At 26.1% G+C, this 24701-nt stretch overlaps 1 pseudogene across 1 annotated transcript in view; it reads right to left on the reverse strand.

Moving 5' to 3' along the window:
* Positions 1–24701, reverse strand: part of LOC147806734 (serine/threonine-protein kinase mig-15-like) — a 62236-nt pseudogene that overhangs the window by 26357 nt on the left and 11178 nt on the right. Inside the window, exons 4-11 of the transcript XR_015435686.1 lie at positions 23649–23860; positions 21952–22015; positions 18482–18732; positions 12586–12664; positions 10167–10247; positions 8848–8963; positions 3811–3912; positions 2315–2432 (exon numbers count right to left, since the gene is read on the reverse strand). The product of XR_015435686.1 is annotated as a serine/threonine-protein kinase mig-15-like (transcript). The remainder of the gene's footprint in view (positions 1–2314; positions 2433–3810; positions 3913–8847; positions 8964–10166; positions 10248–12585; positions 12665–18481; positions 18733–21951; positions 22016–23648; positions 23861–24701) is intronic.

The following is a 24701-nucleotide window of genomic DNA, read 5'->3' on the forward strand; positions in this document are numbered from 1 at the left end:
TACCACATGGATGTTATAGTATCACAGTATTTATGATAGTATTCACACAAATCAAACATATCAAAAAGTGATTACTGAAATGTGTGATTTAAATTTTGCGTGTCGTAATAATATTGGAGTTTCAAAAACTATGAGGAAATAACTTTCATGAATTGCAAAAGAAGGGAAAAAAAAAGAAGATCGAAACACAGATTTATTGGGGGATCGCTCACATTGAATGTCAATTGGAAATTTCCATGTTGCGTGATCATATTAAAAATTTATTCAATCTGATTGTAGGCGAATAAATACCATTGAATAGATTAATTCTTCTGTTACAAATCGGAATTCACAACATAACTGGTACTCGTTAAAATATAAGTTTTAAAAACAATGAGAAAGAACTTTTGAATGTTTGCTATTTTGGAATTACTTTTTAGAATATCAATTTCATATTTCAATGCTTGCCTCACTAGCTCACCAATTTGAAACTAAGTTATTATGGAATTTTTTTTTATTACACTCGTGTTCTTCTAAAGAAAAACAAAAGAGGATACTGATAAAGACAGAATAATTTTACTTAAAGCATACCTGTCAATATTGGAGAAATAAAATAACAGAGATTTTACTAGTGACATTTTTTAGGGTAAGAGTAAAGTTTTGATACATCATACATAATCATGTAAGTCAAAAAGAGAAATTCAAAATTGGAAATAATATAAGCACTTACATTTATCTCAGTAAAAAATATGTATATAAATCTTAATCTAAAGAAAATTTTTTTTAAAACCATTAATAATAATTAAAACTATAAATACTCAACATACTGCAGAACAGGCAATAGCACTATTTGTTCAGGAATAAGAAAAGTATTTTCACCATCAGCGGATATTTTATGACCGAAGTTTCATTTTTTAATTTCTTCAACAAATAAGGAAAAATTTTGAGAATATACAGGTAAACAGGAGGTAGTTGTAAAATACAGGACCCTTTGCTAAAAAACTGACTTGGCATGTATGCGCAAGTAACGAAATGTAAATTTTAGATTAGCAGTACTACCATTTTGCCAGAATATAAATTATGGATTCACAGAATTCCGTGAATTAGCAAAAGAATCACATGCCTGGCTCTAAGGATTGATTCTCATGACTCAGCATGGTGCCAAAAACAAAATTTCCGATTTTTAGCATTTCATTAATTGCCTTCAAGACTCAAAGATTTTATTTGTCTTACAGAAAATGTAAGTAAAACTTTGCATTTAAATTAACATTATTTCAGTGTCTGAAACACGGTTTTTAATTTAAAAATTTAGTCTATTTTGAGTAAAATAAATTTACGATTTACAGCAGTCAATATTACAAAATAAAAAGATATTCTTTTAATTAAAAAATGACAAGAGACCCAGTTTCAGCTGTTTTAGGTGTTCAACTTATATTTTGTTTTCTTGTACAAAATCTATAAGATTTAGAAAATTGAATTTGCAGAGGTGTGTAAAAAATGTACAAGGTTAACAAGGAATTTTACATTTGATGCTTAGTTTGAAAATCAATTATAGCTATATTTGAGTAAAAAGATACCCTTCAAGTTTCTTTGCAACCCTCAGGTATGCAACTAAAGAATTGAATTTTGACATGCTGAAAGAGGCAATTTATTTATGAACTTGAGTTTTTTTCATGAGTCGAGTTTTGAGTAGTTTCTTTTCTTCAAAATTCCAATTTGTTAAAAAATTATAGCAATTTTAAATGCTTTTCTAAAGAAGTTTTCGTTAAAAAACAGGAGACTTGACAGATATGAATAAGCAATGAAGACGCTAAAAAACTTTCTGTTCGTAATAATGTATTATACAAAATTATAATAGTTTGTCACCATGAATAAAGGAAATTCAGAAACAAAAGTGGATTTTAAAAAAATATTTCTAAGACAGAAATTTTAAGTTCCCTAACTCAGACATCCATTTGACAACATTCCGTTTTTCAAATCGCGTTTTCCCGATATTCCCAGTACGTACAAACTCTGATATTTCTATAAGAAAGAGTGCATTTAAAACACACACACATACATATATAAATTTGCAATTACATAAATTATACGCATGAACAATTTAATAATTTGTCTTCAAATTTGACCAACATAAATACATTTAGCAATCCACAGCTCATGGTTAGTAACTGATATCAGGTTATAATGAAGTTAAACTAGCACACTATATATAAAAAAAGAAATAATTAAACAAATAATAAATAAATATTATTTTAAAAAATATATTTATTGCTAATTAGAAGGAAAAAAAATTTAAACTTTTATGTAAAAAACACAAAAAATGAAATTGACATACTTAAAGCAAAGAATAAAATGGCTGAAGAGTTGCATGCCCACAAAGGTTAACTTCACAGGTTGGAATAAACCATTCCAGACCACACTCATTGCCCAAAAATAAAAAAAATAAAAAAATTCTAGAAGAATAAATAACATGAATTTAACACTTTTTAAAATTTAAATATCATTATAAATTATCATTCAGCATAGGTACTTCCATTAATATGTCAAGAAATAAGATCTATTTATGCAAGGAATAAGGTGCACTACAGTGATTTATAACCCGGCGTTGAACAGCTGACCCAATTTTTTGGGTTTATGACTACTAATGTTCAACTCCGAAGCCTTGTAATTTTGAACCCAATCCAGAAGACAAGGGAATTCCAGGATCAAGTTTTGGGAGAAATTTGTCTTTGTGGAGAGCTTTTTGGTGGAACTCACCAGCATTTGCTTTCACGGAGAGGAAAACCACCAACGGTTAACCTGAGGGCAAGTGGACACTCAACCCTTTGCTGTCTACCACAGAGGATACTTTACGTTGGTACTGTGGTCAGTGCAAGCCATATGCGGAATTTGTATTGACCAGCTGATGCTGGAAGGCAAACACTAACCCCTGAGCCATCACGGCTCACACAACATTGATTAAACATGTATAGAAAATCGTTTTAATGAACGACTTAGTACTATTGTACCTTCATATTTATTTTATCAGTTCATTATATATTATTTTATTTTGACTTTATTCTGTAATCAGGGCTTAAAATTAAAGGTGGTCGATTACTCTAGTATTATACTCATTAGTTTAACTTAGACCCTTGAAAGTCTGAGCCTGCCTCACGATGGTTAATCATTAATAACGGCTCTGGATTTTAAAGCTTCCAATTTTTAATTTTTTAACATCCTCCTCAATATCTTCCAACCATCTTTTCCTTAACTAATGGCCAAATCCTAAAAATTAAAAAGATAATCAAATTTAAGCTTTATCTAAGTTTCTTAAAAATAAAAACAGCTTCAAATTTATCAGTTTATAACAGTAAAAATTTTTAAAAAAAGTATACAAGCATTAAAAAATAAATTTGCATAAATAATAAAAAAGAAAGAATAAATGTAATAAGCCACTGCACTACGTTTAAATACAAATTACTGTCATTAAATTATACTGCTCAAAATAAAGAATATAGGGGGGAAAAATTTCTCATATAAAACTAAAATTAATTCATTAATTTAATTAATGAATATTTGAAAAAAACTGTATAAAAATCAAGTGCCATTCACTACAAGTTTAAAAAAATGTATTTGAAATTGAATGGAGGAATAAAAAGTATTTTAGTAACGATTGAAAATTTGAACAAGTGTAAATATTGTAAGTATTGTAAATATCTGGAGTAAAAAAATATTTTTTTACCAAGGAGCACGAAAGAAATAGAATTTTTTAAAAAACCACAAAATCTACCAACAGTTTTGATCAAGCAATAAACAAAACAAAAAAATCATGTTGCACAAATAATTATTTACCATTATCAAAAGTATCTTCTCCTAATCCTGTAAGAAATGCAGCTTCAGAAAAGTTCATTTCAGCAGCAATTTCTTGTTTAGCTTTTTTTTTTGATACTGCCTCTAGCAAATTCAAAAACATTAAAAACATAGCTTCAATAGATATAGTAATCAGAAATAAAAAGATAGGAATAATAAAATTCAAATGTCAAACAATTCATATCTAAACTGGGCTACGAGTTTAAAAGTACAAAATCCTTTAAGAGGATGGTAGTTGGCTGGGTTCACAACCCAGTCTATGTGGCTTTTTTTACATGAAAAAACCTTATTATGTTTGGGGCTAATTGGTTTTTTTCTTTTTTACAGGTTTTTTCATAAATGATCTAATTTTGCCCAAAGATGAGTGCATTTTTTAAATATATTCTACATGCATTCTTATAAGTACGAAACAAAAAATATGGTTTAAACGTAAAAAAATATTGCTCGATTATTATCAAAGGTATTAATAAATTAAATGATTATGATGAGAATAACTATTTTAGTCATATTTCTGCCATTTAAATGCACAATAGCATAATTATGAAATTGCTAAAATAACTCTTTGTAAAATGCAAAGCATAATAAACAATATAATTTGCTTTATAGTTAATGAATGGAATTTCTAGATGCAATGTATACATTCATAATTAAATATACATATCTGTTGAAGCATGTGGTATGTTCATTTCTATTTATTAATGTGTGAGTTTCTTATATGTTTTAGAAAGTACAAAAAAAAACTTTAATCTTTATTAAACCATTATAATGCTTTTAAAATGAAGAAAAAACATAATAAATTTTAAATGTTTGTTTCGAAGCATTTTAAGTAAATAGTTAAAGATTTTAATGAACATGCAGAGATGTTCATTATAACTAATAATTATGTATGAATTAAGATATCATGTACTATCAATATCTACAATATATATTTTCATTCCATTAATAATAATTCCATTATATATTCACTATATAATTCAGGGTTCCCACTCATTTAACAAAGCAAAAATTAAGCACTTTTTAAGGACTTCTTTTTTAAAAAATTAAGGACTTTTCTGAAAAATTAAGAACCTTAAAAATAGTATTGTTTATTATTGAATATTCATATACCACCAGTGACGAGGCGAATCATTTAACTTTCTTAAAAACAAAATTCAATAAATGGAAGGAAATAAAACAGAAAACAATTTTACTATGATGTAAGTAATGAAATAATTGTATTAATTAACATGGCTTGCCAAAGTAGGAGTAAGCAATTTTTGCAAACTCGGGTAATTTTTTTTTCCTTTTTTAAATTTTTTTTTCCCGATTGAAGAGATCTATTGAATATTCGTAATACAATTTTAATAACTTCATTAAATTGAATTGTAAAATTAAGTGTCAAAATTAAGATTTGCAATTCTTTTCATATATTAAAAAGAAAAGAGTAAATAAAAAAATTTAGGAGAAAAAATGAAAATATTATTACAACAATACTTTGCTACTAGATAGGCATTACATATTCAGTTGTGGGCCAAGTTTGCTAAATATTCAGTTATGCCCAAAAATATTCTTTCTTTTCTATTAGTAAAATGTTTCATTTATACAGGAATTAAAACAAAAAGTTGAATTAGAGTTATGCATGAGAGTAGTTTTCTTACAATGTCATGTTTAATTAAGTCCTATTTCAAGTAAAAACAGGCCATACTAACATTCAAGCACCTTAAATTATTCCACTTTTGTTCATTAGGCTTAATTTAATATATTTTTAAAAAAAAATCATTTAAATAAATATTTTTATGAAAGTTTTTATAAAATAAAAATATAATTACGTTTGAAAAAATTTTCACTTTTCAAACCAATGAGTTTTATTAGTTCTCAGTGAAACACATAAATGAAAGGGTCTAGAACGACTTTTCAAAGGTATCAATACATTTTTATGGTCAGAAAATTGGTAAGGTTCCTTAAGTAACAAATACTGATAAGTTATTTATTTTTTTATCCTTCATAGGTATTTACTAGTAATATTTCTTTATAATCCGCTATGATTCTTAATATTATTCTCTACTATTATTATGATTTAATATTTAATTTTTAACGCAAATTAACAGTTTAAAACTGAAAGCGGTGTACTTTTATTATAAAGTAAGCCTGTAATATCACCTTTATCAGGTAAAGTTTTGTAAAAAAAAATTTTAAAATATTATCAAAAACATATGTTTTTTTTTTAAATGGTGGGCACTTGAGGGTTGTCCCATTGGCCACAGAAATGCCGGAACTGCTACTCTCTTCTCGTTACCCAGTGGGCACCTGTGGCGAAGATTTTTGCAAAAGTTTGAAAATTAAAAATTTTCCTTTCGAATTTTCAAATAATTTGAACATTGGAAAGAAAACTGACTTTCTCAAGTTAAATGTATGCATTAATTTTAGTATTTTCACTTTAAAAAAAATCTTAGTTTAGCATAAGAAACTTTAAATTAGGCTCAAAATTATGTATGTATGTATATATATATAGACAACAAAATAAATATATACAAAAAAACACAAAGAAAATTAAGAAAAACAATAAGTTTCATTTATTGCGCATAAGCTGCAAGTAAACAGAACTCATTAGATAAGTTCAAAATGAAGATAAAACAAAGGAAAATTACAGACATATGAAAAAAGGGGGGAATAGAAAAATAATAATAAAAAAAAAATAACAAACAACTGGGGGAAAAAAAAAGGATAAAATTTGTTTTAAAAATACGGAAAATAAAAGATATAATCGTTTCATCAGCCCACACGATTATATCCGCAAAAAAGAGTGCTTTCTGATATTGTATCAATATAGCCAAAGCAAAATATATTAATACAATAGTGTGAGGAGCACTCAAAAATTTTTTTTACAAAAATTACAACAAATAAAATAGAACACAATAAGTAAAGTAACATGTAAAAACAGAAAAGAAAAAGAAAAAACAGAATAAAACAAAATCTATAAAGCGAGTAGCGAATTCAAATATACTTACATGAACGGGAAATTTTTCAAGAATGATTTAAAAAATATTTTCGTAACAAGATTGCCAGACTGCAAAATATGAAAACAAAAGTGCAAATTAAGCGTAACTAGAGGAGTTTTGTTTTAAAGTGCCGTTCTTACAGCATTGCTGAAGTGCGTTTGATTTGTTAGTTACCGAGGATGGGCCCGAAATGGATGCGTGCAAGGTAATATTATACTGGATATTTTAAAGAAGTTGACCATAAATAATTTTAGAAAATAAATATTTATTTAAGAAAAAAATATGAAATAGAAAAGAGAAACATGAATTGCCTGTTTTATACATTATTTTAGCCACGGATTTGCCGGAAATGGATTTGCACATAGAAAAATTATATAAATTAACAAAGAAAATTTTTTTAGTAGATAATTTTAGCCACGGATTCGCCCGAAATGGATTTGCGCATGGAAAATTGTATAAATTAAAAAAGAAATTTTTAGTAAATAATTTTGACCACGGATTTGCCCGAAATGGATTTGCACATGGAAAAATTATACAAATTAACAAAGAAATTATTTAGTAAATAATTTTGGCAACGGATTTCCCCGAAATGGAAATGCACATGGGAAAATTATATAAATTAACAAAGAAAATTTTTAGTAAATATCTACACAAAAATATATGATTAATTCAATGATTTTATATAGAATTTAATTACTTAAGTTAGGTATCCATTGTTTTTTTTATCAAATTTTAAAAGAGTTTATCGATTTGTTTTTTGGATAAATAAATATTACTACATATTCTTTTAATTCTATTCATTTCATTAAAAGTGGTATTACTTGGAATTCTAATGCTTCTAGGAGCATCTATTTAAATACCACTTCTAATGAAATGAATAGAATTAAAAAAATATGTATTTATTTTCAGGATTTTTTAAAAAAATTTTATCCTTTTTTTTCCCAGTTTGTAATTTTTTTTATTATTATTTTTCTTTTCCCCTCTTTTTTCATGTGTCTGTAATTTTCCTTTGTTTTATCTTCATTTTGAACTTTTATATATATATATATATATATATATATATATATATATATATATATATATATATATATATATATATATATTTCATTTTTTGCTATTCCATTTTAAAGGTAATAAGTTAACTTTTATAATCGGTTCTATTGTTTTGAAAAAATCAAAATCAAATTTGATTATAAACTTTCAAAACTTCAGATAATTCAAAAATGTTAACCAGTTTGTTATATATATATATACAGTCAGACCTTGATATAAGGTCACCCCCCATATAAGGTCTCTTTTCCAAAGTCCCGGCTCACTGAATAGGAATTCTTTGTTACAGATTATCGGATATATGGTCAAGTTTTAAAAATCGTTATTGCTTATAAGGTCATTAATATCTGAGGCGAGGGGAGCTCTTTTCTAACAAAAGCCTATTTAACTTCTTTACAAGGCAAATAAACCTCTCGAGTTCTAGGAAAATGTTGCAACCTACGAACAAGCTACAATTTCTGTAATTGTTTCACATGTTGTGGACAGTGAGGACAATGACAGAATTAAAAAATCTAGAAAACATTGTTCGAAAAATGAAACGAAAAGCGAGACAGACCTGCATAAATGATTATTTTAAATAAGATAAGATGTAATGTATGTATGTACACTTTGAATAAATTTGTAAACAGCTTTATTTTAAGTTAAAAAAAATTTCTTAATTCTTTACTAATTTTATTAAAATTTATTGACATAAATATTTAATTTATGGCCGATCGTTTTTGTTTGTTCGTTACCATTTAAAAAAAATCATAATGTGAACTATTTACCTGCTTAGTTACGAACTGCTAATGAATCGGTTAAAAGGTCACCCCGCTTATAAGGTCACTTTTGCGATGTCCCTTAGGGTGACCTTATATCGAGGTCTGACTGTATATATATATTTATAAACTTAGAGTTAAGTTAAAAATATTACATTTCTATAAATACTTTAAAAAAATCAACAAACATTTTAGTATCAAAGGCTACTAAACTTTCATTTGTAGAAACTTACTTTATCATTTCTTTCACACAGGAATTTCAGCTTTTGAGTTTTCTTATGCAGAAACACGCCATCCAAATAACCAGTTTCTAAATTACATATTTCTATCGTTCTATGGCAAATGTACGCTACAAGGAAGAAAAAAATATTTAAACAAATGGAAGATTAAAAATAAATCACACACAAACTTAAAACTACTAATTTTAAGCTACAACCTGAAGTTGTACTTTTTAGATGATAGTAAATGAAAGATCAATAACATAATTTTTAAGAGCAAAAATTTGCAATTAATTATCATTTTAAAGGTTTATTTATTGTAAATAAATTCCTTCAAATATTTAGCTTTAACTCAGTTAAAGATGCCAATTTTTTAAAAAAATGCTTCAAAATCTTCATAATGTATGTGTATGTTTTATCATTCTATAATGCTAAATGCAAAAACTATTAGTAAAAGAGATGTCATGTTGTGTTCATTTAACTAACTTTTATGTAAATGACCATACTTAATATGAATAGTAAAAAAATTTTAAAAAAAATAAATTCATCCAGTAAGGATTTCATTAATGTTAAAAAAAGACTACAGATGCTAAATTGACTTGATCTGTAAACTTTTCAACTAAATTTAGTTGAAGCTCTGAGGAGCTGCATATTTTAAGCATAATCTAATAAAACGCAATTTTTTAAACTTCACACTCAGAAACTGTAGCTACTACTCTTGTTTGGTAGTTAAGAACATCGTAAAAGCATAATCTAAATAAAAAGCAAGCATATCTTTGATTATAATAGTTTCATTCCTTTTTCGTCTGTATTATCATGTAAAAATATTTCCTTCAATTGATTAAGAATTCATTTAATCATCCTCTTTATAAATCATTAATATGTTTTTCTTAATAACTTAGGCATTTGTGCAGAAATCAAATTATTTAAATAGATTATTTGTCTACAATTGCCTAAAACATTAACATAAAACTCAAGAACAGTTCAAGTTTTATTACAATGTTTTTACCTTTATAAAATAGCCATTAACTTCCCACTGCTAAAACTGTTCTGCAGATAATACAATACAATTGAAAGAATGTTTTTAAAATAGCTTTCAAGATTGAAATTTGGAAATATAATTATACAGGATAATATGTAACTGTTCCTATCATAACTGAATAAAATGTTACATTTAAATCCATTATTCTTTCAATTTACAATAATAATATGTATTGTAAATAAACATTTATAATAATATTGTAAATAAACTGTTACACATTTCAAACTTGATAATTATTTCAAACAGAATAGATAAATGACGGTAAAATCAAAAAGAAAAAAATATTTCTTACCAACAGATGTTGGCATCTCTCCCCACTGAAGAACAACATTTTTATTAACTTTCCCACAAGAATTTACATAAACTCCTTCATCTAGAAATAAAAATAAACAATTTATTTTAAATCATAATAAATAATTTCAGTACCTAAACAGAACTACTCAAAAAGTAGGATGGAAAAATTCTACTAAAAATCATTATCTTAAAAGTTATTTCAAAATACAGTAAAAGATAAGAGAAAGAAAAATACATAGTAAATTTTTAAAAAAATGGAGATGCCTTAAGTTTTAAAAGATAAGTATGTTGAGTTCCTTAAATATAACAAAAACGTTAAAGTGAGAACAAGCACTGATCTCGTGACAATTACTAAATATAGTTAATACCACTTTAAAATATAATTATTTAAAAAAAATTGTAAAACATTAAAAATTATCAACACCTTCTTGAATGTTCTGAGTAAATTTTCCATTCCAACTGTTATGCTGCAAACAATTTTTTAAACATCTTAAAACATTTAAGAATCAAACTAATTTATGTAATACTTTGTATTTGCATGTTTTTATTGCTAGAAAGCAAAGAAGATGTTTAATTATAAACTACTAACATTTTTAAGGATGTTTGGAAAAGAAAGCTCTTTTTCTGTTCAACTCTTAACAAAGTTGTAATTCTTAAATAAAGAGAAGGATCTTGAGAAATCTTATTTTTCGTGATCAACAGTCAGGTTGTATTTTTCTAGCAAAGAAAATAAAGCTCGAAATGGATATTTAAAAAAAAAATGGACAAAATATTTCAAGGAAGATAGGCATTTAAACAACTTAATGTGAGTGTCGAAGAAAACAAGCATTTAATTCAGATTTTTATACTACTGTTATAATTATTTTTCAAAAGAATTACCTGGAACTAAAATAATTTCATAATGCATGCATCTCTGCATATGCAATTTTAATTATAAGTAGTTCTTCAGACTTTCACAAATTCTGAAAATAGTTAAATAATTTTCTGAACCTCAGACTTTTAGCTTTGAGAAATGAAAAGGTTTTCGAAGAATATATTTGTTTTTATTTTTTAACTCATCATCTGAGATCATATGAAAAGTTACAATTGCAACTTTTCAAACTATCCTAGTCAACTTAACCTAGCAGTCCAAAATCTTAATCCATAAGGATTATTCCTAGTGCAGTGATAGGACATGTGCCTATAATACAAAAATATGATGGAAACTTAAAGCATTAGCATAGAAGCAAAAGAATCATTGTGCTGAGACAATTCTTATAAATATACACTTTAAGCTTTATTTACTTTTTTAAACACCCATTTGTAAAACTTTTAACCCCTTATTTTGAGCTATATCCAATTTTGTAAAACATATATATCAAACTATGTTCATTTTCCTACATATGTTTTTTAGCTGTATCCAAAACAAACAGCTCAACAACAATTTAATCTTCTTAATATATTGCAGATTAAAAATAGTTTTATTTTAATTTTATCAGTTCATTAAATTTTTTATGAAATTTATTATTTTAATTAAATATTTAAGAAAGAGTATGTTAATAATCATCTTTTAATAAAAATTGACCTTTTTTAAAAAATAGTCTGAACATAAAAATTGTCACTTTAAAAACAAGAATAAGAACATTTACATATATTTGTAAGAAGTATATTTGTATAAGTACATTTAATGTTAATATTAATGGCTCAATATGTATAGATATATATAACATTGTTAAAAAAATAAAATCTTTCATAATTCATCACAAACAACTTATTCTATACAGGTTGTCCGAAATACAACAAATGTGGCATGCATACAGAATTTAATGGTGGGATCTTTCCCAAGTTTTCCTAAAGTGCCTTGCATTTCTTCGGTTTCAGCTGAAACTGTGCTGACAGCAGATTCAATACATTCAAAGGAATGAAACTGCAAATCTCAAAAAGTTCTGATTTTATAATAATGAAGACTCCACAGAATAATTTAATGTACAACGAAATATTTGAAAGAAATACTAAACTTTAATATGTGTGATGTAAAATGCACAGATTAAACTCAAACACATATTAAATATTCAGTTACTTTTTAGTATCTGCTCAACATAGCACATTTTGTCGCATTGTGTGAAAAATTATCAAAATTAAGAAAACCATCATTTTTAACCAAATTAACCTACACAAAAATTATAGAAAACAGAAAGTCTTCTTAATAATGTTCGGGTACATTTTTAAACTGATAATGCAACATATGATTAGCAATAATTACAATAAAACTATAATCAGTAATTTTTAATCTCTAACAATAACAGTTTATACAGTTAGAAAATACTTTTTTCTTAAAAAAATTTGATAAATTCTTAAAATGAGCAGTAAATAGCTGGAATCAAATGTAAAAGAATTTATGTTCAGTTATAAATTTTAAGTATTGAAATTATACTCACTATCATAACAAAGAAGAAGTTGCAAGCCTTTGGAATTGGGAAGAGTGACTATAGTGTGAGGTGTAATGGAGCCCTGAGACTAAAAGAAATATAAACATGAACATTAAAAACTTTTGAAATGCTTTGGAAAATGATTAAAATAAACTAAACAAAGGAGCAGAATATATATATATATATATATAAAGGTACTTAAAACAAGAGAAATTCTGACATAAAATTACAAAACAATTAATTATATCTATAAAAAATCATACACATAAAAAAAAAAGATTCTGCACAATCTAGCAGAAAATATATTGTGTAAAAAAAGGCCCAACAGCAAAAAATAAATAAATAATATAAAATAAAACAATAATACAATTCCAATGTGTAAGATGCAGCAAGCATATAAAAATAGAATAATAATAATAAAAAAAAATACTTGTATAAATGCCTTTCTAATTTAGGTCCCAATAAATGTTTCAATGATACTAACAATTCTTTTTAATTGTCACACACATTTAAAAAACCAAATTAATTCATTTTAATATATATTTCATATGAAAAATCACATGTATTCCAAATTAGTTTCAATTTCCTGTTAAAAAAAGTTCTTTGTTACCACTACAGCAGAATGCTTTAAAATTTAGTGTTTAATGTTAGTATTTTAAGGCTTTTAAAGACAATTTTTGAAGAAAAAACATAATGAATGCAATTTTTGATTATAAAACAGATTTTAATTATATTTTATAAAGTTTGATAAAACCTTAAATAACCCAAGAATACAGGGATTAAATATAGGAACTTTGTATATTAAAACCAGAATTTTAAAAAGTATTTATTAACTGACATTTATTATTCTCTATGCATACATGCACACTAGCAAACATTTCAGATTATTTAACATAATTGCAATGAAATACAAATCATGAAAACATTTAATCAGGGAGCTACTTCAATTCCAAACTTCCTTATGATTTTTGTGTATTGTTTATTACAACATTAACTGCTTATCATATCATACTTATTTATTAACCTTTTCAAGAGGGATCGACAAGACAGCTAGGTCTGTAGGGGTATCTTTCTGCGACTTGGGGTGGAAATTGTAAAATGTAGTCTCTGTTCGTAAAAAAATGGTGACGAGAATGAAACAATTTTATACTCCCACTGTTTTTCTTAAACACGGTTCACTACTTCTTTGACTATCGTATTTAGGGATAATACAAGGGCCACCAGAGAGGGACTCTTGTGCTTTTGTATCACTTCATAAGTGCAGAAATCCTTTTTCAGTGGTTTTATTAGATTCAGCATAAAAAATTAAACAAATAACACTTCACATATCGTTTTCTATGATAAATTATCAGCCTGTCCTATGTTATTATAACTTATGCACCTTCAAGCATTCATTCATTTGCACCATGTAACACTTTGTCAATCTTTTTGTTTTGAAGTTTATCAATGCAGAATCTCAATAAATAATATTTCAATGCCTATAGGTACATTTATGTTTAAAAAATTAATGAATGGAAAAAATAATAGAAACAGCTTTTTCTTTTTTGCTGTTATATCAATCCCTCATTCACAACAATTTCTGCAAAAGCAAAATTTAAAGAATCAAGTCTTAGTTTACAATAACATACAAAAGTTTTAATAGCTATAATTATCAGTACCTATAATAATAACTATTTAATACATTACAATTAATATTTGCAATTTTAGTACGTTAAGCATTTAACGTTTAATTTCTATCAAAAAAATTTTACAAGCTGTTTTTTAATATATTTATATTAAAACAAATTTTAAACAATTTGTCTCTGTTCTACAATAAGTCTGAGTAAAAATAGAAGAAATTTAAATAATTTCTGATGCACGTAAAGACAATTTAAATACAAATATAACTATTTGAATATATTTTTCATCTTTAGAATTGTTAAATCTTTTCAACTTATGAAAATACGTCACTTCAATCAATGATAAATAGTTTTTACCACTTTATTTGCCGGTTTTACGTTTTCACTATTAATGATAATAACAATAAAAACAAGAGGGGGAAACGAAGACAATTCTACTATAATTCCTGGCTAATTTGATTGATCTGTTCTTTTCAGTAAGAATGGTCGTTACTATTGAAATTATTTAATCAAATAAATTGCCCTAATCTTATTTACAATATTATATTAAATAAATTGTGTGATACATAAAAAAACTACTAACTACAATAACTTGGTTAATCATTGACAAAAATTAATACAACATTTTTAATTTAATTTTATTTTCTAAATAGCATATATCGTAATTTAAATCACTAACTCAAAAAATGCTTTAGCCAGTTTCTAAATTTATTTATAACATATCACTCAGAGCCTTATTCCTCTAATTTCTTAGTTCGAATCAAATATGTGCTTTGATTTCCAAAGAATTTTCTTTTAAAATAGCTCCCCAACAAGTAATACATGAATATTTCAATTATTGTGCTTCAGTTGCAAATGATTCATATAAAATATTCATATTCAAAACATCATGTCATTTTCTTTTTGTACCAAATTTCATAAATGAATGCATCTTACAGAAACTATGTAGAAACTATAATAGAAATTTTTTTTTTTAAATTCAGGTAATAGATTTATAAAATTTTAATGTTCTTAAAAATTTAGTTCGATCTTATGAAGATAAACCAACGAGATATTATTAGACTTCATAAAAAGTAACTTAAAATTAAATTGTATCTAGCATAATGAGAGGGGAGGAACACGAAAATTGTCACAAAAGAAAAAAGATTAGGAAGGAAAAAAAAATACCATTTATGATTTCATTACAAATAAAGCATAAAAAATACAGTATTACAAATTACAATTTCAAAATCCGCAATCTTTGAAATCCTTATATAGCCAAAATCATGAATGAAGTTACAGCTAAAAAATGTAAATATATATATGAATTTTTCATACAAAATAAATATCTTTATTAAAATTCATAGTAAAATATTTTCTTCTTGTCTGCAACAATTACAATCAAAAGTTTAAAAAACCGATAAGCACCACATTTATACCAAAAATAGAATAGAAACCCAAAAAATATTATTTATTTGAGTTTATTTAAAATATTTTACTTCAATATTTATTTCAATTTGAGATAATTTACTTTGACGGCTATGATTACTTGATATTTTTTATGTATAATCAAAATTGCTATTCGTTAAATTAAAATAGCAATAAAGAAATTATCGTTGAAAAATAACTTTAAAACATTTTTTTAAACAAAAATATTTTTTACAAAATTTAAATTAACTACAAAAAAAAGCAAGAAAGAAAACAGTAGATGTATACCCAAACTTATAATTGATATTTGAAAGTAGGTGGGAAATGTAGAAAACATTCTCTACCCTTATGAGAAAGTGTTGCATAAAACAATAAAACACATCCCACAGGCACCCCTTCCCCCAGAAAAAGGTTAAAGCTGAACTATCTATATTAGAGGTTTATACTTAAAGAGTTTTACAACAAATAGCTTCACAATTGTATAGATTAGGGTTGTAGTAGAAAAATGTGGCAAAATAAATTGCAACACTTAATAAAGTTTCCATTCTTATTCTGCTTCAAAATCCACATTTCATTACTTTTCAGTCAAAAGATACATATTTACACCCCAAGTTGCTTAAGTTATTGAATAACTGAGTCAGCTCTTTAAATATAAGAACTAAAGCTTATTTTTAGCTAATTCACAAAGTTCTCTATCAAGAATAACTTTTTGAAAAGAAAACTAGCATTTGATCAGAAAATTATCAGTTTATTTAGGGGAAGTCATAAGATTACAGGGTGGTTCATAACTATACGTCAAAAATGTGAAGGCAGCTAAAGGTGACATAAATAAACTGATTTTGTACAGGAATGTACAATATATGCTCAAATGCTGTGTTAAAAGTTCTAGCATGTAATGCAGTATTACTCCCAAGTAATTGAAAAACAAGTTAGATAAAAGATTTATTAACAGTTCCTAATATTAACAGATTTATTAACAGTTCCTAATATTAACAGATTTATTAACGGTTCCTAATAGCTTGCAACCAGTTTAGAATCAAATTATAGAATTACTTGATAGAGCGAGTATCAACAAGATTCAAAGAAGTGGCGCATGAATTGGTGTACATGAGCAAAAACAGTCAGCACATTTTCAGTGGCAACCAGATCTTTAGATGCTTCAAGACTATTGATTATACAGGTTACTTGTTTTATATTTGACCCCACATGAAGAAATACAAGCATGTCAAATGTGGAGAATGCGGTGGCCAGTTCAGGAACGTGAGAAGAAGTATATTAAAAGCAAGCAGCAATGATATTTTTATCTGCATCAAAAATTAGGATTAGAGCGCATGAAGCCTACTAAAAGCTAAATAATGTATTCATATTTAAAACATACCCAATTGCGAAACTATCCAAAAGGAGCGCAAGAAAAATTCAGTGACCTGCATACAACTCTGCATTAAATGCAAAGGTCTTCACTTTGAAAATTTGTTATTATATTACAGGCAATAAACTTTTCAAACTCATTTGAAAGTCTGGTACTGATATTTTGCTAAGCATTAAAGTTGTAGAGCATGTGTGTCAGCTTATCTCTTATAACTCTGTAATTATAAACTATGCACAAATTTTCAAATAAATCATGGAGTGAGGGATATTTGTGTTGCAGCATGCCACTTATTGTAAGTTTTTAAGACTAATTTTGTATAATTTATAATAAATATCTTCCACGTTATTATGTACATCATGACAATCAGCCACAAAATGTCAAGATATGAACTAAAGTGATCTTCAAGAACACAGAAACAGATTCCTGTGGCTAAATATTATATTAAAACTATTAGTCTAGTAAAAATAGCATGTAGTCTAGTACTCTAACAAAAAGAGTACAAACTTTACTCACTTAACTATACTTTTACTCTAGTTACATCAGAAAAAGAATAAGGTAAACTACTAAGAAAACAAAGACAAAAAACACATAATTCAATGATGTCTTGATAACTACATGCTTGAGAACTAAATTTAACATCAATAAAACAAGTCCTAAATAAAGCAAAGAGAAAACTTTCGTTACTTTTAAATCTATTATATGTTATTAACTCAGAAAAAAAACTTCTTTTTATTTAACCAACATATTAGTCATTGTGTTTCTTTGGATTATTATTTTCTTAAGTTTACTAAAGTTGCAATTTTTAAAATACCATATTTATTGCAATATAAGCCACCCTTTCCTTTTCAGTGTTACTGAAAATCGAATGCAGCTTAGAGTCGAAGGTGTAAAAATTTGTTGAATGGGAGAAATTTAGTTTTTACCCCTTTCAAATGGAAAAATGTAACGATCCATTCTGGTCACTGCACTAGTCACGTTCCATAGGTATATCTTTAGTGTTCAATCTATCCTGAACATGATTGTCTGCATAACAAATGCATAAGATTTCATAATAGACAACTCTTTGTAGGAAAACAGCGACACCAGCACCAATTCCAAAGTCAGTTGTGACAGTGGGAGTGACCAATCATTTTCGGAGCATGATACAGTTAGAACAATTATAGTTTCATGTGTGTATTTAATCTATTTAAAAGTTTTTAATTGTGAAAATTTAAGAAGTGAACAATTAATTTAATCAATCATTCACTTATTATTACTTCCTATTATTAATTTTATAAATATCTGTTATCAATAAACCTTTTTACGCTACTTTTTATTTTTCACAAATCTGTGTTCAAAATTTGGAGTACAGCTTCAATTCAAATAAATACCATATGATCATATTAAACGGTAGCGAGTCTGATATGAAGATCTGTCACCAGATCATAGTTTAGAGACCCACAGAAAACTCAAACATCAGTTACAAAAAAATTCATTAAAACTCAGAAAGATATCAAAATAATTTACTCACATGAGCGGGTATATAAATATCGTAGACAGTCCCAGAATCCAAATCTAGAGAATGAAAACCTTCAGTAGAACCGTACACTACTTTGAGCCAAACACCCTCTTCAATCATCATATCTATTAGAGCAGGCCAGTCAGCTAAGTCTGCGAAAGACTTGAAGGCCATGAATTTGTGATACGGTATTGGTGCCCATTAATAAATTTCTATGCTTTCTTTCAAGGCGATCAAAAGGAGGTTTATTCTTTCAAATTCGACTGGGAAAAAATTATAAAAACAGTCACTCTTTGGTATAGTAGTGATACATTACTCATAAAGTTCTTAAAATTATAAAATAAAGAAATCAAATTCTGGTAAGAACTGTACTCTTAATTAGAATTAATCATCATTACAATGCTGTGATAAGTAGTCTAATGAAAAACCTACAAACAGGTTTATAAATAATATTTGTTATGCTTTGAAATGGATTTACGTTTAAGGTTATACATATTAGAATTGATGTAAATATAAAATTCAAAATGAAATTTTAAATATTAACATCACTTTTGTCAAAAGTAGACACTTTACAAGAATTCATCACTGTTTGAGTCATTAAAATGAATAATCTAAATATAAACACTGCAAGCTGTTTTTTTTAAAGAAAAAACACACTTATAAATACACAGTGGTACCTCGTTAACGTGAACATGCTTAACATAATTTTTTTTAACAGGGTGTTTAGCCAGATTTTTCAACAAAAAATAAGTACCTTTTATATACTTTTTAAGCACTCTAATTAGGATCTGTGCAGTAATAAACACATTTTTTTCCTATTGTTTAAAGTTCTTACTTTATAAACATAATAAAATTCAAAAGAAACAAAATTAATTTATAAAATTCACAATCAATAAAATTCAAGAACATTTTTAAAAAAATTACACAATCATGATAAAGTAACTAGTTTCTGATAAATATTGCACAGAAAAATGTGAAAATCGTGCCCTTTTTTGTAATTTAGAACGAGAATCGACAAGGCAAAGAAAAGAAAAATCTCATTTTAAAATATAGAAAATTATGCACTTTTTACAAACCCGAATTAAAAAACCACCACCTTTAAGGGCGTTTAAAAAGCGCAAATAAAAAATAAGCACTTTTTAAAAATGTTACGCACCCTGTTTAACATGAACTAATTTTTTATTCCCTGCCAAATTGAATACGTACATAATACTTTAAAGTACTTTTAACATGAAATATCTTTTAAGGTGTACTTGAATTTCATTGCCCTTGGATTAAAATGTACTTTAAATGTGAAAAAAAAATTCAGTTCCCCTTGAACAGGTAAGAAAACTTATCATTCACAGTTCTACAGTTCTAAGAGTTTTTTAAATGCTTTGTTATCGAGTTATTAATTATAGCAATTAAATTAATGAGTTGTATGAATTAAATCTGTTGAGAGAGCACTGTTGTTGAGAATTACAGGAAACAAGCCTTTTGTACTCTGATGTGAAAAGAGTTTTCTTCTACCTCATGAGTGTGAAAGTAAAGAAGCATGCTTTCTTTAAAAACCCATATTGATCCTTTGTTCAATATGAATAGTTATTTCTCCACCACTCTCGTTCCAAGAAATTGATATTACTGAACTGCATTTCTAGAGATAAATATGTGTGGAGCAAAGATTTTTCTTAAATTTCACTAACGAATACTTTCATTTCATAACAAATACTTTCATTTTTTTTTGTAATGAAAAACGAAAGCTTGAATCTTTTTTTTTTTTTTTTTTGGATACAGTTGATAAGTTAGAAGACTTTTGGAAAGCGTGCGTCAATAAGAAACCAAAACAAGATATTACCAATTATCTTGTTAGTAATCCTCTTTAATTTGTGCAATGAATAAATTTTTCTCAAATAGTTACTTTTAACCCACTGATGGCTCTGCACAAGAAAAGTTGGCTTTGAACCTGCAGTCTTCTCCACATAGCAAAACGGGTTTTTTCCAAGCTAATAGATAGGAGAATAGTGCACAGGTGAGAAACATTCTTCTAATTTTACCTATTTGCTAAACAGCCAGTAGCATTAGTAATCTTTTATTTGCTTCAACAGATTTAAAAAAAAAAGATAGAGCACCTGAAGTAAGAACATTTTTTAATTAAATTCATTTGAACTAAAATATTTTTAGCTTCCTTTATAACTTTATTCTATTTTTTGAAGTAATTGGTTGTATTTATTATGAGATTTAAAGAAATTATTTAATATAAAGCTGAAATAAAAACTAGATATATATTATAGTACAATTATAATTATATGTTTCACACATAAATAAATATGAAATCAAATATATATTAACTTACATATTTATTATGGGGATATAACAAAAAGCTTTTTGTACTACAAAAGACTAGTTTTACAGACGCTTTTATTATGACAAGGCAATTAGGAGGGTTTATACTAGACTTTAATCTTCACTTTTCTTGAAAGTACAGTAATTGGAAAACTGAAATGTTAAGCATTAAAACTTTCTTTCAAAAATTACGATAAATTTTCAGTTCTTCTATTCTGCTTTTGTGTATAATCTTTGTTTTTTATATGCGTTTTTATAATAGCGCTGCATTCTTTAAGAAGTTTCTGATAGACATTACCTCTTTCAATGTTTCATGCATAATTTTTTTTGCAGAAAATATTATTTTTAACATTAAAGTTTTGTTTTAAGAATTAAGAGAATATTCTTTTTTATTCACCTTTACAACTTTAGCTTTTTTTTTTCAATAGCAGTTAGTTTTTTCTTTATCTTAAATATTTCTAATTATCTTAGTATCTAATTATCTTTGCTAACTTAAACATTTCTATTAAAACTTTTTCCCCTTTACCCCATATCAATTATACAGCTAAGTTTCGATTATTTTTCAATAATGACTAAACTTATTCCAATATAAAAAATATTTATTCATGTTTTTTAATTAAAAAAAAAAGTGTTGCTATTCGGTCAATTTTCTTTGGCCAAATATTTGGCTTTTTGACTATTGGATACATTTCTAATTCATAATAGAGATTTAAGACAAGAAAATGCAAATTAATAACAGATATAGATGTTAGAAAACATGTATTGTAAGATTTTCTTAAAAATAATTTCTGAATTGATAATGTGAACTACTTTCATCATGAACAAATTTTCTGTCTCCCTTCGAGGTGACATTAAACAAGGTTTGACTGTATGTACATAAAATTAGAGAATAGAAGAAAATAGAGCTACAAGTATGCTACGAAGCATAGTAAATAACAGTTTTCTTCTTTCTTTTTTTAAAATTTGTGATAAGTTAATTCATACTGAGAAGCAGTGCATAGCTGAATAAAATTTTGATACAGTGTTAACTTTGACGTGCGCCAAATAAATATTTATTTAGTATTTCTTTTGAATTGTAAGCATAAACACTACACATAAATTTATGGACATAAATACAAAATTTAGATAACATAACACTTATGCATTAAATTCTTGTTTACCTATTTTAAAATGGATAGCACATTGAAGATCTCCTACATTTATCCAACCACTTCTTTTTTCAATCTAAAATATGATCACAGTTTTGTTAAGTAAATTGTTTTCATTAACTATAAAAAAAAGAATGGATAAAAAATTAACTTCTTAAAATATTAACTTAAATAAAAAAAAACTCATTTTAGTAATTTTTTTTTTTTGTGTGTGGCTTTAATGCTTTTGTAATGAATTTGGGGCTTTTCATTAAGCATAACAATAACTTTTCAATAATTTACCACTAATATAGCAACCACTAGTAAAAATGGTCTAAAATACATTTTTTTAGACCTAAATAAATCTAAATAATAAAAAAAAAAAAACAATTTAGGTATAGGTGTAAAATAAATAATTATAGCTTGTTAACTTAGTCCTAACTCTATACTATAGACAAACAGCATGTAGTGAGCATTTATGCAAAATTTCAGTAAGATAAGGCAAACAAATATTTAAAATATCACACTTACCAATAGAGAAAATAACAAAACAGGTTTTTAGCTGCAGTAACTGCACTTATATTTAAAAAAGAATGAAACGGGGAAGAGAAGTGTAAAGGAATGTAAACAAAAACTGCTGATGAGTTAAGAAAAAGTATTGAATACAGTTATCATTCAATATCAGTTTAAATCACTGACTCATTAACCTTTACTATTGAGAAAATAGCTGAAGCAAAATTTAAAAGAATAAACTAAAAAATAAATTAAATTCCTAAAATGTTTAATGAGATAAACACATTTAAAAAATATTCATCATTTATTAAATCAAACAAAAAAGTGGTGCTAAAATATTGAAAAAACGAGTAAAATAAAAACCAGTCTGTGCTCTTTTTTTATTTTATTTAGACACAATAAAAATAGTGGGTACATTTAATTAAATTTGTTAACTAGCTATATTCTCAAGATCTGAATGTCAAAGATAAATTTGACATCAATTCCAATTTAACTCTCAATGAAATAATAAAAGTTATAAAAACTTTTACAAGCCTTAAAAGAGCTTAATCTTTAAAATGCTGCTTATAAAATAACAAAATCGTTTAAAAAAAATTGAAGCTATTTTTTTAATAATATATGACATTTAAATTAAAACCATTAAAATTAAACAAAAATACAGAAATTAATTTAGCCACTGTAGTATTTGTAAAGTTTAATAATGAAACCTTTTTTTATTTATTTAAATGTAGAATACCAGTTAATAAAATTAGCCACTTAATACAATCAAACTTCCTAAGAACGAATGATGCTTTATTAAGTGACAGGCACTGTATATTATTAAAAGACAAGTTTTGCTGCAGCTCCCTATAAGAAAATGGGTTTTTAAACTTTTATAACTTCTTCTCTAACTAGGACAAAAAAAAAGTTTGGGAGAGATGAAGACGAATTTGTATTTAATATTGAAATCTGAAATTTAATGATTTACTCATAATAAGCTTAAAAGTATATTTGGTTACCGTTAATAATAAAAAATAAATGAAATCAAATAAAAATTAATTACATTGTCTAAAATCAAAAGCCGAATCATAAAACATGCATTAAAAGCTATTTCAGTTTCCCTATAAGCTAATAAAAAATAATTCATTAATAACTAAAATATAACTGTAAGGAATATATAAAAAACAATCCTGAACTTGAATATGTGTTAAACTGATAATACACTAACTAATACTCACTCCATCAGTTCTTAATATTTTGCTCCTCAGCCATGAGAAGTAATATACGCATACTCTACATTTTTCGCCAGACACTGTGACAAGAATATTTTGGCCATCTAGGACTTCAATTTGCCGAAATTTTCTCCTCAATATTAACTGGTACCCCTTACCTTGACCACTACGGTCAAGAAGCATGAGTCCATTCTCTGTACCAATCAGCAGATTTACTCCTAAGTAACAACAGTTTATATTAAAAAAACAATAAAGTAAATTTTAGCTACAAAATTAAGTTCAAAAAGAAATTTATATAAAAAATGATAATTCCAAGCAACAGTGTGATAAAATATTGCTATCAGCAATGTAAAAATTCCACCTAATGCTTAAGTCACAGTTAGTAGCACAAACAAATAAATAAGTAAATTACACAATGCAATGAATTTAAACTAGCTTTTAATCTATTTTAATAAATGTTAACCTGCTTTAATTCCAATTAATATCAGCAAATTACTAATTAATTTTTTTCTACAAAATAATTTATAATTTTATTATGCCATATTAAAAATTTAATGTCCTTGTTCGTTACCCACGAGAAAACTTAGAAGGATACACAATAAAACATTTAAACATCGTGTTGCAATAATAATGAGTGATAATTTATTAATAAATTAATAACGTAAGGTTTACTGTTTACTTTTCACACTAAAAATAAACACCATCAAAGACTTTAGAATTATTAAAAAAATATTTCACTATTGAATGCTTGACTTTCAAACAAATGGCATGTTTTTACAGTTTTTTATTTATTTATTTTGATTTCTTTTGCGAGCAGCAGAAACGATCATCGCCTGGTAAATTACCTTGAAAAGGCAAGATCCGCTGCTTGAAGTGAAATTATTTAGTTGTAAGTGAACTCATTTATTTAAGAAGGTTGAAATAACAATCATATTTTAAAATAAAACAATTTAATTTGATAACTATTAATGAAAATAATAATGAAATTATTAACGAAGTTAAACTCATAAAATCTATATGAAAAATATCAATGGTTAAAAGCCTAGTTTTTAAAATATA

Source organism: Parasteatoda tepidariorum, chromosome 7 (genome assembly GCF_982258835.1).
Source record: "Parasteatoda tepidariorum strain Cologne lab strain chromosome 7, Ptep-v5.0, whole genome shotgun sequence".
Classification (NCBI taxonomy): domain Eukaryota; kingdom Metazoa; phylum Arthropoda; class Arachnida; order Araneae; family Theridiidae; genus Parasteatoda; species Parasteatoda tepidariorum.